Here is a 14,100-nt window from a genome sequence, read left to right on the forward strand (position 1 = left end):
CCAAGAGGACACTAGATCTTGCCATAAAAGGGTTCAACAAACCCTAAATCTAGATAAACAACAATAAGGAAGAAGGTAACTCAGATTTATTACCACAAAAGTGATGCTCTGGACTCCAAACCCACAGAAGTGGCTCCTCTTGCTTTCCGTTGGCTAGCTCTTCTCCTTCCTTGCAATAATGGCACCTCCAAGGTCAATAATGGCCTCCTACTTAGCTCCAAATGCTCACACTCGATTAGGGTTTCACTCAAGGGGCTGGTGAGCACAAATGACGGCCATTAGGCCCTTTAAATAAGTCTCAAACCCAAGAAATTAGGGTTTCATTACACAGCGCTGACTCGCCGAGTCCATATCCTGGACTCGTCGAGTCCAGGCGCGATCCCGCGTCCAGATCCGCATCCCTACTCGGCGAGTCTGAGCTCCAACTCACCGAGTCCCCCCAAAAATCAACAAAAAAATACAATATACAAGATACCTGATAAAATCCGGCTGTTACAATGACAATTCACCAATTTCCACCATGAAAAACGAAATATTTAATTAGGTTTTTAATTGGTTTAGAAACTCCTAGATTCTTTGAGATTCATTGAACTTTCTTCAATGGCATGTTCCAATCTCGAGTGTGCCCTTCAATTTTTGTGACTGGGATGCCAAGGATCACAAAACAAGGTGTGAAATAAGCATGCAAATTACTTGGTATCCTTAATGTATTACCCCTCAATCGATGTGCCGGTTAACCACACACGCTCCATCGATACTATGATAAACATTAAGTCACCCTTTGCCTACCTTGTTAAGTTCAAGTTAGTGTGTCGGTTAACCACACAGGATCCACTAACAACTTAAACAAAGTGTAAAGTGTAATTTCATGGATTAGCACCTTATTCACATTTTCCTAAAATAACTAAGATTGGGAATTCAATAAAGTTTAGTTACTTTAGTATTATCATTATAATTTTAATGAGAATTTATAAGTCCTTGTCCTACTCGTTCGGCTAACGACCCTCCACCGATCAAGGAAGTGGTGGGTGAGAGTGGACACTCATTAAATTGTTATTTTATAGGAAACAACCTTATACCCCACTTATAGACCGGCTTCGTGAATGAGGCGTACTAGCGGTAAGACAACTTGATCTTATACATACACACACACGCACACACACACACACACACACACACACACACACATATATATATATATATATATATATATATATATATATATATATATTATTAACTTATAGTATTATAAAGTATAAGGGTTGAATTTTAACTTTTAAAATTCCAAGGGTTGGAACTAAAGTTTTTAATCATGACTTTACTTGTTCCAAAACTTGAGGGCAAGTCTTGTAAACTTTCAAAACTTTTCATTTCTTATAACTTATGAATTTAATTGAGTATTAAAATGAAGACTTTTCATTTTTCTAACTCTTGTGTTCTTTTAATGGATTTTATTAAAGTTTGACCTTTGGTTTTCCATAACTTGAGGACAAGTTATGGACTCCATTAAAACACATTATGATCAAGAATTAAACTACCAAGTAGGTTACAAAGAATTCTTATGATCATCTAATCTTCATAAGTTCAAGAACAGGAATATGAAGACTTCAAGAATCATAAATTACTCATAAAACTTGTAATTTTTTATTATAGCCATTGTAAATGGATTAGCATAAACATTACACCATCTAAAACAAGTTTTATAACACCAAAACAATTTAGGGTAATGTTTCTAGTCCATTTCCAGCAGCAGAAGTCGAAAATCTGCATTCGAAGGCTCCTACTCGTCGAGTGCACAAACCTACTCGACGAGTAGAATAAATTTAGTCATGAACTCGGCGGGTCCCCCCATGGACTCGGCGAGTTTATCATGCAGACAGCAAGAAAATTGACTTTTTCACTATTTTGCATCAAGTATCAAACAAACAATCCTAGGCAATGATAGCACTGATGGGTTTTGAGCATTCTAACACTCCTATGGTGTACATGCAACCCTAGAAACCTTGGATCTATGTTTGACTAAGATACATGAAAATACTTATTTTTCCAAGGTTCTTATCCTATCTAGCATGGCATGGGGAACATGAATCAAAGAAAGCTAGTAGAATTACTTACCTTGTAGTTGTAGTTGATTGCTTGGAGTTTTAGAGCCTAGCACCAATAGTGTGGATGCCTCAAATGGAAATCACAAATCACCACAAACTTTGGAACCTTGAGAGAATAGTCATAACTATATTGAAATCGGCCGTCTTACTTTACTCACCACAACTAGTGTGATTTTAAGAACCAAAGCCTCCTTTATATAGTGTGATGGATTAGGGTTACATCTATGTAAACCCTAATACCCATGTCTTTTCATTTCCATGAGATCCATGGGTTAAAGCACCATGGATTATCCATGGACTTTCCATGCAAGCCTAGCTTACACTATATAAATACAAGAGCCCATATTTAATTAGTCATACTTTTGATCTCTAAATTAATCCTAGATTAATTATAGATCAATACTAATTAAATAATATGATTTTATATTAATATATTAAAACTTATAATATATTAATAAATCATAACTTATACTATTCTCAAAAGATTATCCATAAATTGTTCGGATGAAGTGCAACCCAAATGGACCATGCCGGGTTGGGTCAAGTACATACCAAATATAGTTATGGACTTAGACACTATATACAACATTAACGCCATTGCCCAGGTGACCAATGATGTTCTCGATCGGATGCTCGCGTTGAATCCTTGCGGGTATCTCCTAGCTAATATCATTAAGTGAGACAGGAATATTGTGAATATTGACACCTCCTTCATTTGCTAATTGTTCCACACCAGATGACTCTGCTACAAACTCATTAGAAATGTTTTCAGGAAAGAGTAGTTCCATAAAGGTTAAATTGACAGCGGAAGCATCTCTAGACATGAACTCTCTTTCTACAGGAGTAAGTGGTGTAGTCTCAGCATCAGGAGTATCATTCTGAACTGGAGATTTTGGAGTATCAGGTGGTAAAGATGACTGCCCCTCAGGCGAAGCATAGGACTCCCCCTCAGATGGTGAAGAGGATACCATTGCAGGTCTGTAGACAACTTCTTCATCTTCGTTTTCAAAAACATTCTTCGAACCAGAGAAAGATCCATATGAGCTATCCGAAGACACATTTATGGACTTGAAAAGCGATGTGTAATCAAACAACCAATCCAGACCCACTCAAGCATCTGTTTCATTCTCCTCCAACCAGCACACGTCATAAGATTCCACAAGCTGCTTCGTCTTCTTATTGTAGACCCTATATGCGGTGCGTGCAGCATACCCTACAAAGTAACAATCATCGGCTTTGGCATTAAACTTTGGGTTGGTCTCTAGGTGAATAAGGGTGAAAGGGCAGCCAAATAAACGAAAATGACTGACTGAGGTCTTATGACCATATAGAATCTCATACGGAGTCTTCATCTGAGCATTGTTGATCAACACACAATTCTAAACATAGCAAGCAGTGTTAATCGCCTCGGCCCAAAAGAAAACTGGTAACTTGGAGTCACATAGCATTGTCCTTGCAGCATCTTTTAAAGTTTTATTTCTCCTTTCAGCAACACCATTTTGTTGAGAGGTGTGAGCGGAGTTGTATTGACACATAATCCCCTTTTCTGCGCAAAAATGATCTAGAATAGAATTCTTGAACTCTGTTCCGTTGTCGGTACGAAACGCCTTCACCCGATTGTTAGTTTGGTTCTCAATCAACACAATGAATTTCTTAATTAGATCAGCAACCCCAGCTTTGTTGGATAGAAAGCAAACCCACATAAAACGAGAGAAGTCATCAATCATAACCAGACAGTATGAATTTCTGTTAATGCTGAGAACGTTGACTGGTCCAAATAGATCCATATGCAGCAATTGAAGTACATGACTGATTGAGTTAACCTGTTTCGGCAGGTGTGGTTTTCTATGATGTTTTCCTTGTGCACATGACACACACTTTTCAAAAGTTATAAAGTCTTTGACATGCAAACCACGGACCATCTCATTCTTCGCAAGACGATTTAAGTTTTTGGCGTTAGCATGACCGAGTCTTCGGTGCCACAACATTGCATTTTGTTCTGAGACCTTTGAAAAGAAGCATGTAACTTGTTCTGGAAGGTTTCTATTCATATCAATAATATAAGCATTTCCATCCCTCTTAGATTTGACAAGAATCCATTCTTCTGGGATGACAATGTCTGGATTGAGAATCATACATTCATTGTCAGTGAAATGTGTATAATGGCCTTTGTCACATATTTGAGACACACTCAACAAACTATGCTTTAATTCAGGAGCAAAGTTGACATTCTCAAAACTTAACACTCTATTTGTAACGGTTCCTCTCTGAGTGATCTTTCCACCTTCTCCACCCATAAAGGAAACATATCCCCCATTAAAAGATTTAATGTTGTTCAGTTGGAAGATATCTCCTGTCATATGTCGGGAGCAGTCGCTGTCAACGAACCAAGGTCTGACGACATTCCCCTGTAACTGTCCCTGTAAAATGTGCGGGATCATTCAAATTTGGGAACCCACGTCATCACTTACCTGGGTGGACCCATTGCCTTTTCAGATTTATCATTTTTTACTAATTTTCTAGAGGATGCTGATGATGGATTGGAGCTTATTTTGGGCAAGCATTGGTAATTAGGTTTTCTAACAGTCCCCCGATGGTTTTGAAATAGGATTTTTATTAGTTTTCCTTAAGCACTTGGACTTTCTACCTGAATTGGTTGAAGACCCATAGCTGCTCCTTGATGAAACCGATCTTGGCTTAGCCATGTTCGATTTTTGCAAACTATTTGGGACTTTGTTATGAAAGACCTTTTTATTCTTTTGAAAAACCGTCCGTTTTTTACTACGATCGTCCTTCCAATCATCATTCCGAGAACGAGTTCTAGAGGACTTTCTAGTTAAAGACCTTCCTCTAAATTCGTTCTCTCCTCTTTGTGACATATAATGCATAAACATTCTATTAGGACAATTCCTAGCTATATGACCACCAATAGCACAATTGAAATAAATTTGTTTGTTATTGTTAAAACCTGTACTGCTCTTTTCAGATTTGCTTTCCATACCGACACCCTTGCTTTTCTCACATGAACAAGAACAAGAAATAGGTTGTGAGATAAGTGAGGGTGTGCCAGATGGAGAAACTTGTAGAAATGGTGTATTTTTATTAGTATCATTACAAACATCATAATTATTAACCATCACATCAAACACTTTAAAAACAATCAAACCAGTATCAGAAGGTGCAGAAAAATCACAAAAAACATTATCACGTTCAACATCAGAAAAATTAAAGTCTTTATTTAAAACTAAAACTTCAGGTTCAGACTCAGTTTTATTTTCAGAAACAGATCCTTCAACTTCGTGCTTTGATTACTTTAAGGATTGATCTGCATGAGAAGTAGAAATGATAGTACTTTTATGTCACAACTAGAAATTTTGTGTCTTGTAATCACTAAACTCAAGTAAAGGTTGAATCAAAAACTGAAGAGCATGTGTGATACCTATTATTATGACATCAAAAAAAACTTCAAACAAATACATCGTACGAGTACTACAAATGGTCATCAAGAAATTGGAAACCCTAGAAGTTCTCGTTTAAGTCCATTTTGGACTGGGACTTCCTTATTGGACCCAAATGGACCAATAAGCCTCCAATTTGACTATCATGGGCTTAGAACCCTTATATGGGCTCTAATTGGACCCACATTTATTTATTTCAATATTTTGGGCCATGTTGGGCCTAGAATGAAATGAATTAAAAGTTTTGATCCATGATTAACCTAAACTAGCCCAACAAAGTATAAAAATCATATTATATTTTTTTTAGGTTAAAAACTCATCTAACTCAACCTTTACATGGGCTTGAGGGCATTGAAGCCCAAATTTTCTTTTTCCTTTCACATTCTCGGCCCAAGGCCCAAGTCCAAGAAGAAATGGAGAAGTGTTGACTATTTGCATGCCACCTCACAATTAACCAAAGGATCTCTATGCAAAATGTTCCATGTTTCCATGCATATCACCTCAAGGGTCTATTTCTCTCTTCTCTCACTCACTCTCGGCTGAAACACACTCACACATACACAAATATCTCACAAATTCTCTCTAGAATACTCAAGAACACATCCTTCCTCTCCACTCAAAAAACTCGAAAATTAGGAGGCTTTCAAGAGGATATTTCCACAAACTCTTCATCTAAGGTAAGTTAATGCTTGGATCCATGCTTTGGACTCTTCCTTATTTTCAAAAATCTCTTCTTAACTCTCATGAAATCATAAACTTGTGTCTTAGAACTCCATAAACTCGAATTCATCATCAAAGGGTGCTAGGGTCAAAAATCACCAAGCTTTCTTCCATCCTTTCCTCAAAAACCGAATCAACATCCAAAGGTGAGCTTCATACCCCCTTATTTTCGGTTTTTATAAGTTTTTGTGGGGGAGAATACAAGCAAAGGTGTAGATCTATCATTATGTGTATGCTTTGTATGATTTCTATGCTTATATGTATGTTTGGTATGATTATGATGTTGGATCTAGTCATAAATCACTAAAAACTGAGATATACTTTATGTTAAATGATACTAACATAAAACATACTACTACATACAAAGTATACCAAGAAAAATAGCTAAGTGGCTTAACAATACATACTTTGGGCTAAAAACTCATTTTTTTTGACATAAATGTTAAAAATACAAAGTTGAAGGGCCCAAAATGAAATATTTCGAAATCTGATGGGTGAGATGAGTCAAAACAGTTTCCATAATGTATTTTCTGAAAATATACTCTTTTGAAGGATTAAAAACATAAATTTCAAGCTTAATGAGCTAAAAATGACAATTTCGGCCCAATAGGGCCCATTATGCGAAATTTTCTGTTTTGGAGGGCCAAAACTGTGTTTTTCTATAAAACAGTGGACTACTAGTGTTACAAGTACTTTTCAAAGGTTTAAAATGCTTTTCAAATTTAAAAAGGACCAAAGTTGCAAAAATTTCCCAATTGGGGCCAAAATTGTAAAAACTGCGAAAAAGAGGGGTTATAACCGAGAAAAATGCAATTTCAGGGACTTAAACTGTTTTCAATGAAAAATATGCTGAAAAATATTAATTTCAATAATTTTTGGTGTTAAAATGTCAAGAAAAATGATTTAAGGACCAAACCGGAAAGTTACTTAATTAGAGGGTTGAAAAAGTAAAATTTACAAACAATGAGGGGCTGAAAACAGAAAACTTTCAAGGCTAATTCAATACACGCAACTTGATCGAATATTGGCACCGCGACTACCGACACAATACACAACAATACCAAAAATCGTTGTTAAACGAATTGATTCGGTCTCGAATCAATAACAAATCCAAAACTACTAACACTACAACGCTCAATACACATATGGAACTCTCAGAACTCTATACTCTCGTGGAATTACTCAATACATCGACGTACATTCCTTAGGCCCAAAAGTTGCAAATCATGCTTGTTGAGCCTAGCTAGCCCGATGACATGATCTTTAGGCCCAAAGGATACTTGCTTACATGTAGTTGGGTCTAATACGACTTAACCGCGTGTAAAAAGGACTTTCAATGGCAAACGTGTTGTTGGTCCCCAAGGGTCCTTCGGTGCTGCTAGTAAAGTCGGGAACTCACGATTGCGGGTTGGGCTTCGGGCCCTTCGCAATTGCAATGGTCTTGAACGACGTAGGGAAATACCGAGGGTTTCGCACCTTCCCTTTTTCTCTTCGGTCGTGGGACTACACAAGTCCGGGAGGATTGAGTTGTGTGAATAAGTGCGAGTGACGCCTAAGGGATCGCTAGTATGGTTGTCGACTGGACGTTTTCATTAACGGACATTACAACAATTCACCACTCACTGTATACTCAATGCCTCCGGAGCTCAACGAATATCTCTAACGTAATGAAACAATAACACATAAACTAACTAAAGCAAAGTGATAGGAAAACATCGGGTTTTCCTAGGGTTTTCAACTAGTACACTTACGAACTACATGCCGAATTTCACAACTCGTACGCTTACATCTATAGAAAACAAACAAGCATACTCACGGATCTTCACGTATATTTTTTTTTTTACGCTATACTATTTTCAGAAAATACCGGATTTTCTGGCGGTTTTCAAAACAATACAAACATTGGATTTCAAACATTACTTATGAACTCACCAACATTTCATATGTTGACGTTTTTCCAAAATACTTGTATTCTCAGGTAATAGATAAGTGAAGAAAGGTTTGTACTCTATGATTGTTTTACGGTTGATTAAGTAACAATGAACAATTTATTTTGGGGATGTAATATTTTGAGACAATGTAATGGATGTAAACGTTACCAGTTATATTATTCCAATGCTTGATGATGTATGATGTTATGTTTCATGTATATTCATTGTAATGGTATTCAATTGAGTCACGACAGCCCCTGGACGTTTCCGTCGTCTGGTTCGGGGGTGTGACATTTTAACATTAATAAATCCTCCCGAAACAAAACGATATGGCTTGCCATAAACCATGGATGGTTCATTGGCAATCTCCTCCTTTGACAAAGGTTGAAACTGGTATGAATGGTTGAAAGGAGGAGGCACTTTATCATACCCTATACCCTTTGACTGATTATGTTTAAATTGCATGCAGTGGTCTATCATGTTGGCAATTACCTCACTTGATACATCAAATTTTCTAAAATCAATATCAGCAGTTTCAAATTTGCACTTTAATGTTTCAAGTTCAATAATTAACTAAGCGTTTTGTCTCTTTATGTAGTCGTAATTTTCACATTTATTATTGTACTCTTCCTAAAGTCTTCTAAAGTCCTTTATCCTAGTTTCTAACTGGGGCTTAAGGGGTTTTTGTCCTTTTCTAAGTTGATAACCCTCATATCTAAGGTCCTTTACTTCTCTATGTAGTGTTTCTATTTCTTCATGAAGAATTTTAACATAATCAATACAAGCTTGAGAGCAGAAGGCAGACTTACCTCATTTTTCTTTGGTTTAGAAGCAGAAGAGACCATCAGCGCAAGTTGCAGCTCCATCACTTGATCTTCAGCTGCAACACTCTATGTGGAAGCTTCACCACCAACTTGAGCCAAATGTGCATTTTCAGGTCTTGATATATTCAGGGCCTGAATCTAATCCTCCTAGTCAAATGACTGAGCAACCATAGCCTTCTCACTGTTGACCAGAGCACCGCCCCGATTGTTTCCTACTGCAACCATTGTCCGGCCAATGTTTAATCTTCTATCTGGCTTCGGGCACTCATGAGCAAAATGACCTAGCTCGTGGCAGTTGAAACAACGCAGCTTTCCTTTGCTGAACCCTACCTTTTTATCAGCACTCATCCCCTAGTTATTCTTCCATGTCTTCTTCGCAAACTGCTTTGCCCTGAAAACTGTCATGGCATGTTACCATGTAATATCCATTTCTTCTACGTCTTCAGGATGAATCTGATCAAGATCAGCAAATGACAATTATGGCGGAAGGTCTCCAGCTACAAGAGTATTGTAGCAGTTAATAAGTCCTATAGCGAGAGCAAGATTTTCATCACACTCCATGGCGTTTGAGGAAGAAGCCACATTAGAGGGAGAAGCATCTTGAGTAGCAACAAATGATTGAATCTGATAGAAAGGCATAGATGATGCAGCGGGAAGTGAAGTAGTTGATGGAGTGGGAAGGGATTGAATCTAAGCTTGCTGAGCAGCAAAAAGCTGACTTGTAGGGGAAAGAGAGAGAGAGAGAGAGAGAGAGAGAGAGAGAGAGAGAGAGAGAGATGAAATAGCATTGTTAGATGAGATTCCAAGGTTTGCAGCTGAGTATGAATTCACATGATTTATCTTCCGATGTTTATCATCAATATCACAGGCCTTGATGATTTCCATCATTTCAGCAAGAGTAAGGCAACTTAGATCTTTGGTCTTCTTGATAACAGCCACATTCTTGTCCCGTGACTTTGGGAGAGCATTCAGTAGCTTTTTATTTATTTTAGACTTTGTGAAAAAGATCCCAGCTATAGTCATCTTTGTGGTGAGAGTTGCGAATCGCTGCAGCTGTGCCTCCAGGGTTTCTCCAGGAATGTAGTTGAACATGTTAAACCTTTTTCGCAGCATATCTTGGCGGCTCTCCTTCATGTTTTCATTCCCTTCATATACCTCAATTAGGGCTTCCCACAAAGCCTTTGCTGAAGTATACTCCCTAAAACCTTTAGCAATATCTGGAGACCGGGCCATGGTTAGAGTGGCCAAAGCTCGTTCTTGCTCTTCAACCTTCTCAAAATCTTCATCAGTGTAGTTCTCAATAGCTTTATGGGTGACTTGTCCTGCAACAATGGTGGTTATTCTGATGGGATTCTTAATGATGCTTCTCAAAATCTTAAAGTCCTTCATTTTAATGTACTTTTCTATCCGGTATTTCCATTCAGGAAAACCTTCAACAGACAGCAGTCTAGGAATGTGCGTGGTTGTGCCCATGACAGAGTCTAGCTCATGGTGATGTGTTTGACTTTGTGAATCCATTGATTATTAATTTTAAAAACACAGGTTTTATTTTATTTTATTTTATCTGATTTTTAAATTTTAATTTCCGGTCAACACAATAGTTTACGGTCAAAGGCGGTTTGCGGCAGTAAACTCAGTTTACGGTCGTGAGTTTAAGGTCGAGCTGAGTTTACGGTTTTTGAATCTAGGTTTGCGGTTATTGAAGATACTTGATGTATGGTCTAAGAGCGGAGTATATGGTCCAAGAATGATCTTGAGTTTGCGGCCGTAAGTAGGGTTTGCGGCCGTAAACTCTTGGTCGTAAGCTCCTAGAAGTTCAAAAAATCATGTTTTTTTTATTAAACTTGATTCCCTTCCACAGTAAACACCAACTCCAATCACAAACAGTGAGGAATATGGCCAAAAACTCGATTGTTAGATGCCTTGACACTGGTTTTGCTTTGATACCAATTGTAAGATCCTGAAACGGATCTTACTAGTGATCAATGAAACAAAACAATCAACAATAATAAGAATGAAGTAGAAACAGAAATCAGAACAATCTTGCACATGCTTCTATTAACAAAAAACATCTGGTACAACTGGTTTACAGCAACCATGAACTCTATGGCATCAACAACCATTAAATGACCTACATAACCTTTATATATAGTGACCTAGGCCGACTCTGGGTTTACGGCCGTAAACTCATATTATGGTCGTAAACTATAAATATAACTACCAAAATTGCATACATACCCAAAAGAACCTATCACAACGAAAGCCTAGACCAAACCATTAATTATACCCTTCAGTTTCCTTTGAATATAAAGTCGATCATAGGAAAGCCTTCAATTTGCCCACTTACGAAAAAATCTTCGGATGACAGTTGGCTTTGGCACCGAAGGTTCTCGCATCTCAACTTCAAGGACATCAACAAACTCATACTTTGCAATCTTTTGCAAGGACTTCCTATTCTGAAGTTCGAGAAGGAACATCTATGTGCAGCATGCAAACTAGGAAATCAATGTCGCAAGAGTCATTCGACTATCATAAACACCAAAGTGACCGAGCCACTTGAATTATTACATATAAATCTTTGTGGTCCATCTGCCATCAAGAGTATTGGTGAGAAAAAAATACATTCTAGTTATTGTTGATGACTTTTCAAGATTTACGTGGACTTATTTTCTTAAACATAAATCAAATGGAACTTCCAAGCTTAAGGACTTCATCTAGCATATCGAGCTTCAACTATGAAAGCTAGTTTGGAACGTTCGCAGTTATAATGGTTCGGAATTCAAAAACCAAGTGTTTAAAGAATTTCTAACTGAAAAAGGAGTTATCATAACTTCTCTGCTACTTACACTCCTCAGCAAAACGGTATCGTTGAAAGATGAAACCGATCTCTTTGTGAAGCTGCAAGGACGATGTTATCATTTGCGAATCTTTCACTTTACTTCTGTACTGAGGCTATCGGAACTGCTTGTTTCACTCAAAATCGATCTCTCATCAATCAAATATTTTCAATCACTCTATATGAGATTCTAAATAAACTCAAACCTAATGTCAAGTTCTTTTATATCTTTGGTTCCAGGTGTTTTATCTTCAATTTTAAAGAGCAACAGAACAAGTTCGATGTCAAAGCAGACGAAGGGATCTTTTTGCGGGACTCTCTTACTTCGAAGGTATATAGGATTCTAAAAAAACTCGAAAAGTTAGAAGAAACCTAATGTCAAGTTCTTTTATATCTTTGGTTCCAGGTGTTTTATCTTCAATTTTAAAGAGCAACGGAACAAGTTCGATGTCAAAGCAGACGAAGGGATCTTTTTGCGGGACTCTCTTACTTCGAAGGTATATAGGATTCTAAAAAAACTCGAAAAAGTTAGAAGAAACCTACTATGTCATGTTTGGTGATAATTATCTAAAGAACTATCAGAAGGCTGACTGTTAATCTGAGGAGATTTTTCCCATGACAAATCCGATGACGATTCTCTCTCAAACCTTTACGAGCAATTCATGAACCTATTTTATGATCCAGAAAAGGCAATCTATTAAGAATCAAAACTAGCAGATAATAAGGAAGATGAATTGAAGAAGATCATTAACGATGCTGCTAAAGACCTTGAAAAAGAGCCACTAATTCTGAATGCTTCTGAAGTTCCAACTCAAGCAACTAATGCTCCAGTTCAGGGGGAGATTTCTACTTCAATCTCCACATCCGATACACCTGTTCATGGGGAGCATTCAAATCCTGAAGTCAATAATGATATTCCAATCCAGGGGGAGCATCCGATTCTGAATGTAGAGCCACATGCAACATTCCAGGGGAAGAATGAGAGTGAAAATAATGACTCATATGCTCAGATGGAATTCGAAGATGTAAATGCATAATTGGATCCATCATATGATCCGAACTACCCTCCTTTGGAAAATTGGACCTAATATCATCCTAAATCACAAAGTGATTGGAGCTGCTTCTTCTGGTTTTCTCACTAGAGCTCAACAAAAACCGAATTAGACTGCATTATTTCCCAAAATGGGATTTTGCATGTTAATTCATTCATTTGCAAGATTGAGCCAAAAACAATTAAGATTGCTCTTGATCATTCCGATTGGGTGCAAGAAATGCAGGAAGAGCTCAATAATTTTGAGCGCAATAAAGTTTGGAGGCTGATTCCAACTGTGAAGGATGCATCAGTAGTAGGTTTGAAATGGGTATTTCGCAACAAGCTTGAAAATAAGGCAACATAATCAGAAACAAAGCTCAATTAGTTGTTAAGGGATACTACCAAGAGGAAGGCATAGACTATGAAGAAACATTCTCACCAGTTGCAAGGCTAGACTCGGTTTGCATTTTTCTTGCCTATACAGCTCATAAAAATTTCGAACTCTGTCAAATGGACGTGAAATGTGTGTTTTTGAATGGTGAATTAGAAGAAACGTTCTATGTGGAACAGCCACTAGGTTTTGTAAACGAAAAATATCCAAACCAATGTTACAGTTTGGATAAATGGTGTATGGTCTAAAGCAAGCTCCACGAGCATGGTATGAAACTCTCACTCGCTTCTTAATACAATCTAAGTTTAAACAAGGATCGGTCGACCCAACCTTCTTTCGCAAGAAAGATGGTGACCATCTGATGATCGTCCAAATCAATGTTGATGATGTTTTTTCGGATCTACTAATCCTTGAATAACTATTGAGTTCTTAAAATTGATGGAAACTAAGTTTAAGATGAGTTCAATGGGTCCAATTATCTTTTTCCTTGGTTTAAACATTAAACAGAGTCGGGAGGGTATATTCATCAACCAGGAGGCTTATACGAAAACCTTGCTTGCGAAATTTGGAATCGTAGGAGATTCAAAGGTCAAGGTTCCAATGGCATTCGGAACAAAGCTTACACCGTCCTTGGACAAACCTACAGCTGATATGACTTTGTATCGACAAATGATTAGATATTATTTTTGCTATTTGCTATTGTGCTAGGTTTCAAGCGAATCCTTGTGAACCACATATAACTGTAGTAAAGAACATTCTTTGATATCTTAAGTGAACCGCCTCACTTAGAATTTAGTACCCT

Source organism: Lactuca saligna, chromosome 3 (assembly GCF_052625555.1).
Source record: "Lactuca saligna cultivar CGN05327 chromosome 3, ASM5262555v1, whole genome shotgun sequence".
NCBI lineage: Eukaryota > Viridiplantae > Streptophyta > Magnoliopsida > Asterales > Asteraceae > Lactuca > Lactuca saligna.